Source organism: Sinocyclocheilus grahami, unplaced genomic scaffold (genome assembly GCF_001515645.1).
Source record: "Sinocyclocheilus grahami isolate Dianchi unplaced genomic scaffold, SAMN03320097.WGS_v1.1 scaffold41.1, whole genome shotgun sequence".
NCBI lineage: Eukaryota > Metazoa > Chordata > Actinopteri > Cypriniformes > Cyprinidae > Sinocyclocheilus > Sinocyclocheilus grahami.
The window spans coordinates 446941-456430 of record NW_015505220.1 but is presented as its reverse complement, the minus strand read 5'-3'; positions in this window follow the sequence as shown (position 1 = coordinate 456430).

Genomic DNA, 9490 nt, shown 5'->3' with positions numbered 1-9490 from the left:
ATTGAACAACAGAGAACGAGTGAACAACTGATGGATAGAATGACTGAACGACAGACGGACAACGATTGAATGACAGACAGAAAGACTAAATGACAGAGCCAAAAACACAGACAGACAGAATGATTGAACAACAGAGAACAAATGAACAACTGATAGACAGAACTGACAGACAGAATGATTAAACAAACAACAACTGAATGACAGAGTTAATGAATGACTGACAGAATGATTGAATGACAGACAGAACGATTGAACAACAGAGAATGATTGAACAACTGAAGGATACAATGATTGAACGACAGACAGAATGACTGAACAGACAGAAGGACTGAATGACAGAGAGTGAGTGAACGATTGAAAGAACAATTGAACAACAGAAAACGAGTGAACAGTTGATGGACAGGATGATTGAACAACAGACAGAAAGAACAAATGACAGACAGAACGACTGAAAGATAGACAAAAAGACAGACAGACAGAATGATTAAACAAACACAACAACTGAATGACTGAGAGTGAATGAATGACTGACAGAATGATTGAACGACAGACATAATGACTGAACAACAGAGAACGAGTGAACAACTGATGGACAGAACTGACAGACAGAATGATTAAACAAACACAGCAACTGAATGACAAAGTGAATGAATGACTGACAGAGTGACTGAATAACAGACAGAATGATTGAACAACAGAGAATGAGTGAACAACTGATGGACAGAATGATTGAACAACAGAGAACGAGTGAACAACTGATGGACAGAACTGACAGACAGAATGATTAAACACAACAACTGAATGACAGAGTGAATGACAGAACAACAGAATGAGTGAACAACTGATGGACAGAATGATTGAACGACAGACAGAATGATTGAACAACAGAGAACGAGTGAACAACTGATGGACAGAACTGACAGACAGAATGATTAAACACAACAACTGAATGACAGAGTGAATGACTGAATGACAGAACAACAGAATGAGTGAACAACTGATGGACAGACAGAACGACTGAATGACAGAGAGTGAGTGAACGACTGGCAAAATGATTTACATTTACATTTATCCATTTAGCAGAAAGATTTAACAAAAGACAGAACGATTGAACAACAGAGAATGAGTGAACAACTGATGGATACAATGACTGAATGACAGACAGAATGATTAAACAGAACGACTGAATGACAGAGAGTGAGTGAACAACTGAGAATTATTTACATATACATTTATTCATTTAGCAAAACGATTTAACAACAGACAGAACGATTGAACAACAGAGAACTACTGATGGACAGAATGATTGAACAACAGACAGACAGAATGGTTGAGCGACAGACAATTATTGAACGACAGAGAACATCAGGCAGACAGAAAGATAAATAGACAGACAGATAGAATGAGTGAGTGAACGAAAGACAAAATTAAATTGAACAATAGAGAATGATTGAATAACAAAGACAGAACAACAGACAGACAAACAGAACAATAGGAATATAGACAGATAGATACATGTAGTTGTAATGCAATGTTCACTAAAATGGGATTCTTAGACGTGTATGAATGGTTTGTCAGTCACAGTCCTGAACTCAAACATATTCAGGTTGTTGAGGTCAAAACGTATAATTTGAGCCTCATGACCGGGTCAATCAGTGATGAGTTTTGAGAGCTGAATTCATTTCAAATCATCCCCTCGTTCTCTCACCCCACTGACCTATCGAGAGCTGAATTCTGACCGATCCCGCGCTCACACGCCGGGGAAGTCAAATCGTTAAGATTCCACTAGTTAAATGCGCAGATTGGGATGCGAGCGGGAACCAACGTCGATGATGAGAGCATCCCATTCTTATAGGGGGAGCCTTTTAATCTCAGCAGAACAAAACGAAGAGCAACGCGCTTCTCCGTTTATTTGCTTTTAAATTGGGGCTTTGAGGGAATCACAGAAAACAAAAAAAGAGAAAGGGAGAATGAGAGAAAGAGAGAGAGAAAGGGTGGAAAAAATGACCTGCTGGCGTGTGAGTTTGTTGCTGGAAGGTAAGTCCTGCTTATATTGAAGCAAAGTTCTGAAAATAAGCAAAGAACAGATTTATTGATTTTTGGTAGAGTCTGGGTGTTGAAGAGGGAAAGAATAAAGAACTGCTCTTTGCCCGATATGTCCAAATGACGTCCCATGGGAGACGCTTAATGGTGGGGGAGGGGAAGGGGGGCAGGTGCCTTGCCTGTCTCTTGGATAGAACTGCCCTGAGGCTAGGGCTAATGGTATTGGCTGAGCCTGCTATAAGAAGCTCACTTCTAATGGCCAACTTTGTGTGTGCCAGAAGACAGACAGATATCGATTGGTCCAAATGCCCTTGAGTTGGCAACATCTAAAATGAAAATCCACCACGCAAGCAGAAAGTTTCTGCAAGTTATGTTTCAGGAATGCAATGTGAAAACAGGGATTTGTGGAAAGGGGTGGAGGGGGTAAAAAAATGATATAGCCCATATAATGTATGCTACAACCCCACTTTTTTTTCTGCCTCCTTTTTGTTTCGGGAAAGAGGGAGCATTATCATGTGAGAGGAAGTGGGAATTTCCATGTTTCACATCTTAAGCTGGACTAGATTTTTTTCTCTCAGCCCTTAAACATGCTTTGCTACCTAAAGTGAGGTTTGGCATGAAATACTTGCTGTTAACTGTACAATTAAAAATATATGGCATGGTGAAAAGCATCATGGGTTTGTTATGACGGCATCTCTGTAATGAAGAAACTGATGAAAATGTGGTGGGGGGGGGCTGAAAAAGACAATATATCTTGTAAATACATAAATAACAAATAAAATATATAAAATGTACAAATTTTGGGGTCAGTAAGATTTGTATTGTTTAATTTTTTGAAAGAAAGTCAATTTTATACAGCAAGCGTACATTAAATTGATCAAAAGTGACATTAAATACATTTATAATGTGACAAAATATTTTTTTTTTAAATCACTACTCTACTTATCAAAGTAGAATCTACTCATCAAAGAACCCTGAAAAAAAATCATGGTTTCCAAAAATATATTAAGCAACAGTTTTCAACTTTAATAATAATGTTATAATGATAATAATAATAATAATGATAATAATAATAATAATAATAATAATAATAATAATAATAATAATAATAATAATAGGAAGAAATTATTCTTGAGCAGCAAATCAGCGTATTACAATGATTTCTAAAAATTCAGCTCTACCATTACAGAAATAAATTGCAATTTAAATTTAAAATATTAAAATAGTAAAGTTATTTAAAATTGTAATATAATATTATATAAAATATTTTAAAATATTACAATTTTATTGTATTTTTGTCTGAATAAATACAGTCTTAGTGAGCATAAGAGACTTCTTTTAAAACAATAAACAATCTCAGCAACACCAAACTATTGAACAGTGAATATATTAAGTGAATTTTGGACTATTTTCTTCTAAAAGAGAGACCATACTGTAAATTAACAGTGTTAATAACATTCATGTGGACCTCCGCATTTAAAACAAACCTTAATGACAGTAACAATCAACAAACAAAGTAAAATGTGCATGAACATGACTACTAACTAAAGGTGACAACCAAAATAGCATTAACAAAGTCAACAAAAAGTAAAACAATAAGTTATTTATGTTGCAATGCATACTGGGAACTCTAAACCCCTTAGCAAGCTAGCAATGTTGTTCAATATAATCATTCTAGCCAGTTAGATCAATAATATTCTCCCAAATGTTGTTTAAACTCAGCAGATTCAATGCAATTCACAATTCTTCCCATCCCAGACTCAAAAAGCCCCGTATACTCAATATATTCAGACATACATCCATTATTTTTTGCAGTGTGTCTCAAGATGCCATTAAAACGGCATTGGGGTGTGTGTGTTGCACCAGTCACACACAATTTACAAGACATACTGTCCCTTTTAAATATTTCAATAACAGTCAAGCACCTGCTCTGAAGTGATAATTAGTGTCAGGTACAAAGCAGCTGCAACACATTCACTTTCCCTATAAACACACATAAGAGCCACACATCTGTAAGTGACCTTCCTAGTTACCCTCATTAAATCAAACGCTCATCCCGCGGCTGGCTAAAACCGTACTATCAGCCGTGCCGATTCACAATACAATGTTTTAAATGGTGGATTTGAGGGCAGGATTTCACTTTCCATAAATTACGCAAACACCACAGGGCCACGCAGCGCTGAACGGCACTAATCAAGCGTTCGGGTTCGAGCAGAAACACAGATTAGGTGGAACCGACTCAAAGTCCCAAACCAATCAGAAAGCACCCAGAGACTGGGAAAAATGAAATCAAAACAGCTTCAAAACATAAGTAAACACTTACCAAAAAAAAAAAAGAGAGAGAATTGAAAGCGGAAAAAGCAGAAATGTGACAGCATGGCAAACAATAGATATATTCACCCAAAGCCAGACAAAGACATCTATCCCAGTGTGAGTTCAACATCAATCCCACAGCAGCTGCAAGAAGGATTTTGTGTCCATTATTGAGTGCCAGTGAAAAGCTATTTCATTTGATGCATGCGGGTGTGACTTTGTAACTCATAAAGAAGAAAAATTACACTTACACTTTTTCCTTTTTCCCCTCCGTTCGGGAATTACTCGGGTGAAAACTTCCGTTTCACAGTGCACGAATAGCTATAACTCACAAAGTTTGTGTGTCTCATTGCTTTTGTCCTCACAGGGGTCAAGAGGTAACAAACAACATACAGTTTGGTGTCCTGTTACTTTTTTTGTACAAAAAACTGTATGTTTACATTAAAAAAGTGGCTTTGTGCATGTGCCATGTATTTTGACTGTTGTGCATGCCAAAAATATATATACAGTCAACATCTGAGTGTGTAAAAACATAATGATAAATATATGCAGACAGACCCTATATGACATTAAAAAGTCATTAGACTAAATAAGATTAAAACATTGAAGCAGCTACTGTGTGTGTGTGTGTACACACACAAAATATATAAAATAAAAAAATATGCAATTATGCTCAACAAACGCACACTAAATCATTAAAAAAATTATTTTAATTTATAAACATTTACTGAATATTTTAACAACTTATAAACATTTTATATCATTTTGATGCTTTAATGCCAAAATCAAACAAATAATTCTAACAAAACTGTAAGAAATATATTTTACACACACATATATTTGTATATATACCATTTTATTAACATTGTATGTAACATTTTATTTAATTTTCATGTTTGATGGCAGAATCGTACAAATAAGTCCAAACTACACTGTAAAAAAATTGTTTTCAAAGTTGTAAATAAAGATTGCTGGAGTACATTTTTAAACAAAATAATATTTCAGTGTTTCTACGTAATAATTTCATATTCTTTCAGTGTCATTTGCCATTTCTTCATAATTATTAGTGAAATTTACTAACAATTTCATATTCTCCCCAGAATATATTTAAATATGTCCCATGTCCTTGTAACAGGATTGCAAAAATCGCAAACCTCATGAAAAATACATGCAATATAAAATATCTCATTTAATATTTAGTTTGACCCTCAGAAATTGATGATCAACATTTTCGGAGGTTTAAGCACCTCCCTTAAGCAACTCATAAACATACTTGTGAAGGTTATCTCCACAGGTTCACAGGTTCATGACTTCATAGCTGAAACCCACTTAAATATCGCATGTAAAAAATGAAATCATATCACTTCTGGTTGACTGACACTTGATGAAAGACTCTGTGAAATTCACAGAAATCAAACACGAGCCACGTGGGCCTCATTCAGACTTTAATTGTTTTATTTAGATCTATAGATTTCTAAGCACAGTGGTTTCCCATCTCCGGAGATCTTTTTTAATGAAATATTGAGTTCAAAGACTCATAGACCACACAGAGAAGTGTGTGTGAATGCTGAAGGCAACAGCAGAGAGGATTGAGCACATCAAAGTGAACACAAATCTTCACATTGGAAACCAGATTACAGCTGGTAAGATTAGCGCCACGCTAGAAACAAGGTACATACTGTCACAGACACTGAGACAATTGAGCATCAAGAGAACTGCAATTTCTAAAATCAAATCAGTCAACAGACACATGTGACAAAAGTGTGTTAGAAGACAGTCCTTTTTGTCAGAACTGCAATACTGACGAAGCAGAAGTCATTGGTGTCGTTGCAAACTCAACATTTAGAAGCTTATATAAAATGAACAACCACACAATGTAAAAAATGCTTAATTTTAATGGTAAAAGAATGCTACTGTAAAAACACAGTAAACTCCCTTACTATATACAGTGAAGAACTGTAATAAATTAAATGGGATATTTCATGTAATTTAACAGTCAAGTGAAATTTTGGAAGCAAAAATGTACTTAAAATTGATATTGCCTGAATTCTCTGTGTTAATTTTTTAACCATTTCCTTTTCTTTTTTTATATGTTACATACATTAGGACTCTCACAATTTAGATTTTTTTCATAACTTGTTAACATCTCACAATTCTAACTTTTTTCCTCAGCATTGCGAGAAAAAGTTCAGAATTGTGAGATTAAAAGTCATAATTACCCATTTTATTTTATACTGTGACACAATACATCTTATGATTTGAAAGTATATTGTTTATTGTATAATTTTGGTGTCGTGTGTTAGCATGATGGTGTTTTGTTTTTGCGTGCATGGCATTATTGTGTGCATATCACATATCAGTTAATAAAAAAAATTTTAAGTGTAAACTTTAGCTTAATCCATAAAACCTAAAATGTCGCTAACAATTTTTTTTTTAAACAGTAAATTTTGGAAAACTTTATTTTTACTGTAAATTTCTGGGGTTTTTTAACAATGCAAATGATTGCTAAACAATGTAGAAACTTGTCAAATGAATACTAAATGTAACTAATGCACAAAAGTGTTCATCGGGTATGTGTTTGTCTGCATTAAACACTCACCCAATCAGAATTTTAAATTTGAAATATCCTTTTTAAAAATTTCACAAGAAAACCATTATTTATTTTCTATTATTTTAAAGACCGCCTGTGGTGAAAATCAAGTTTTTAATGTTGTTTTCACTCTTAAAAATGCTGGGTTAAATATAACCCAGCATTTTTTTAGAGTGTACATGTCTACCTGTTTTTAATATACCTACAAATAAACAATAAACCCTGTGTATATTCACCATTGCTGAGCTTTTCTCCTTTTCTCCTGAGTGAAGCAAGTGGTTGAGAGGAGGCGGGGATATTCAAAAAGATTATAAATTAAATTCTGATGATCAAAGATTACACTCTAAAAAATGCTGAAAAATACAAATACAAAGCAATTGGGCTGTTTTGACCCAGCGGTTGGGTTAAATGTTTAACCCAACCTTCTGGGTAGTAACCCAACCGCTGGGTTAAAACAACCTAATTGCTAGGTTTGTCCCTATTTTACCCAGCACTAGGTTGTATTTAACCCAGCATTTTTTAGAGTGTAGTTTAAAGGGATAAAATTAGTGACTTGAATGAAAAATATAGTTCTGTGTTAACTAAAGTTTCCATTGTCTCATTTTAACTGGCTGCTAAACTCCTGCATTTGTGCAAAAAGAGAAAAGATAAAAAGAGGTGACGAGGGGAAAAAGCAGTCAGGAGAACAGAAAAAGTGAGTATTCTCCTGGTGATTTCCAGTAAAACCCTCAAAATGGCAAAACGCTGCAATACATCACTTAAATGTAGGTATGTTCAGCATTTACCGGACTCTGATTTGGTTTGCTCTGAGATGTAACAGCGAGCCGAGAGGACCTCTGGGATGCAGATTTTCCGCTCAGTCTCATTTGACAACGTTTAGCATTTGAATGGGACGGCACGCCGGCCGGCCTCTTGATCAAATATCGGACATTCCTGTTCTCCAGCAGAAAGAGCAGAGAAATTTGCTCTCACTTTGCCAGACGTGTATATCTTCCGAAGGCTAACAGCCTTGCTCGAGCCCCTCTGAAACTACTCTTAAAAGTAGTCAAGTTCGCCTCGTCGCATCAGAACAGGAGGAGGCCGGGAGACGGGAAAGATGTCCCATCGGCACAGGAGCCCTGGGAACGTCAGGAGACTAGGAAACAGCATTTAGCACTTTACTGACCTTCAGTCCACCTTTTTTCGCCAAATGTCCTGGCTGAGCTAAGATTTTTTTCTTCAGTCATTCTCTGGCTCCCATGAGAGGAGCTCAACTGATTGACCAGATATGCATTCGCATAGAAAAAAAGCAACATCTCATATTTAAAAGTTCTGATACATGGAGGAAATTGTGCTTAACGGCATCAAATTGGGGTATTTTGCAGGGTTACAGACATCGAAGATGGTCCTCGGGAGAGGACGGCGTGTGAAACTTGTTAAGAGGAACTTCAAAATGCCCCATAAATCCACTTTTTTACTGCAATCTTTAAGTCTGGCAGCTCGGAGGAAATACTTTTATGCATGTGTGGAATAAATCTAGTCTATTTTACGAGTTTGTTTTGGGAGGAGTCGAACTTGAGGAAAGCAAAATGTTTATTGTGATAACCGCAGATTAGTAGGCCTAGTGTGGATCTGACATGCGTTTCATGGTCTAACTTTAGGGAATTGGTCTCCATTAAAAATAAACGCAGCAGAGCTTTACCAGTCAGATACTGGATGCAGAACTTTAAAGACGCCTCAACAAAGGAGAAAAAATGCTTGGTAATGGGGAACTTTTAACAGTATCAAGCAATGCCAAGTTTAGATACCTCCTTAATCTCAGAAAAGTATGTATTCAATTCTAGATGACTCTATGAGAAGTGAATAAAAAGTATTGAAAACAGGGTCTACATTGAACGCAGTCAAATTTGTACGACTAAACTTGTCATATTTGTCGTAGTTTTCACTTAAATGTAAAAAAAAAAATAATAAATCTAAATGTGGATTGGTCTGAATGTCATATAGCGCCAACTTCTGTGAAAAATAGATTAAATGTTATTATTGTATGACAAATTGAGAAAGAAGGGGGGCAGTTTTCACATCAATAATTGTAAATGATTTTGCTGCTGCTTTAGCTGCTTTGCTGCTAAAACTTAATTCCACTTAATTTCCCTAAAACTTAAACACATATTCAGTAAGGTTTAAGCAGTTTGATCTACAGCAACCAGGGGACCGGGACCAAGAGGGCCTCAAGATTGATTAAAATGATTTAAAATAAGACAAAACAAGCTGTAAAATTAGCTAAACAGTTCAAGATATATTTCTTATTTTATTTAATTCCCCCATCAATATAAGAACTAGGATTCACATGGTCTTAGAAATTGTATATGAGGGAATATTAAAAGTGAGATTTCCAGACCTAGAAAAGTCATGGAAATGTTTATAATGAATATGATTTTTTTCTAATTACTTCTAGCTCTAAAATATTTTTCCAAGCAGAAGTTGCTGAATTGCTATTTGTTTAAAATAAAAAAATTAAATAAAAATAATAATGAATAAATAAAAATATAAATTAATAATAATAAT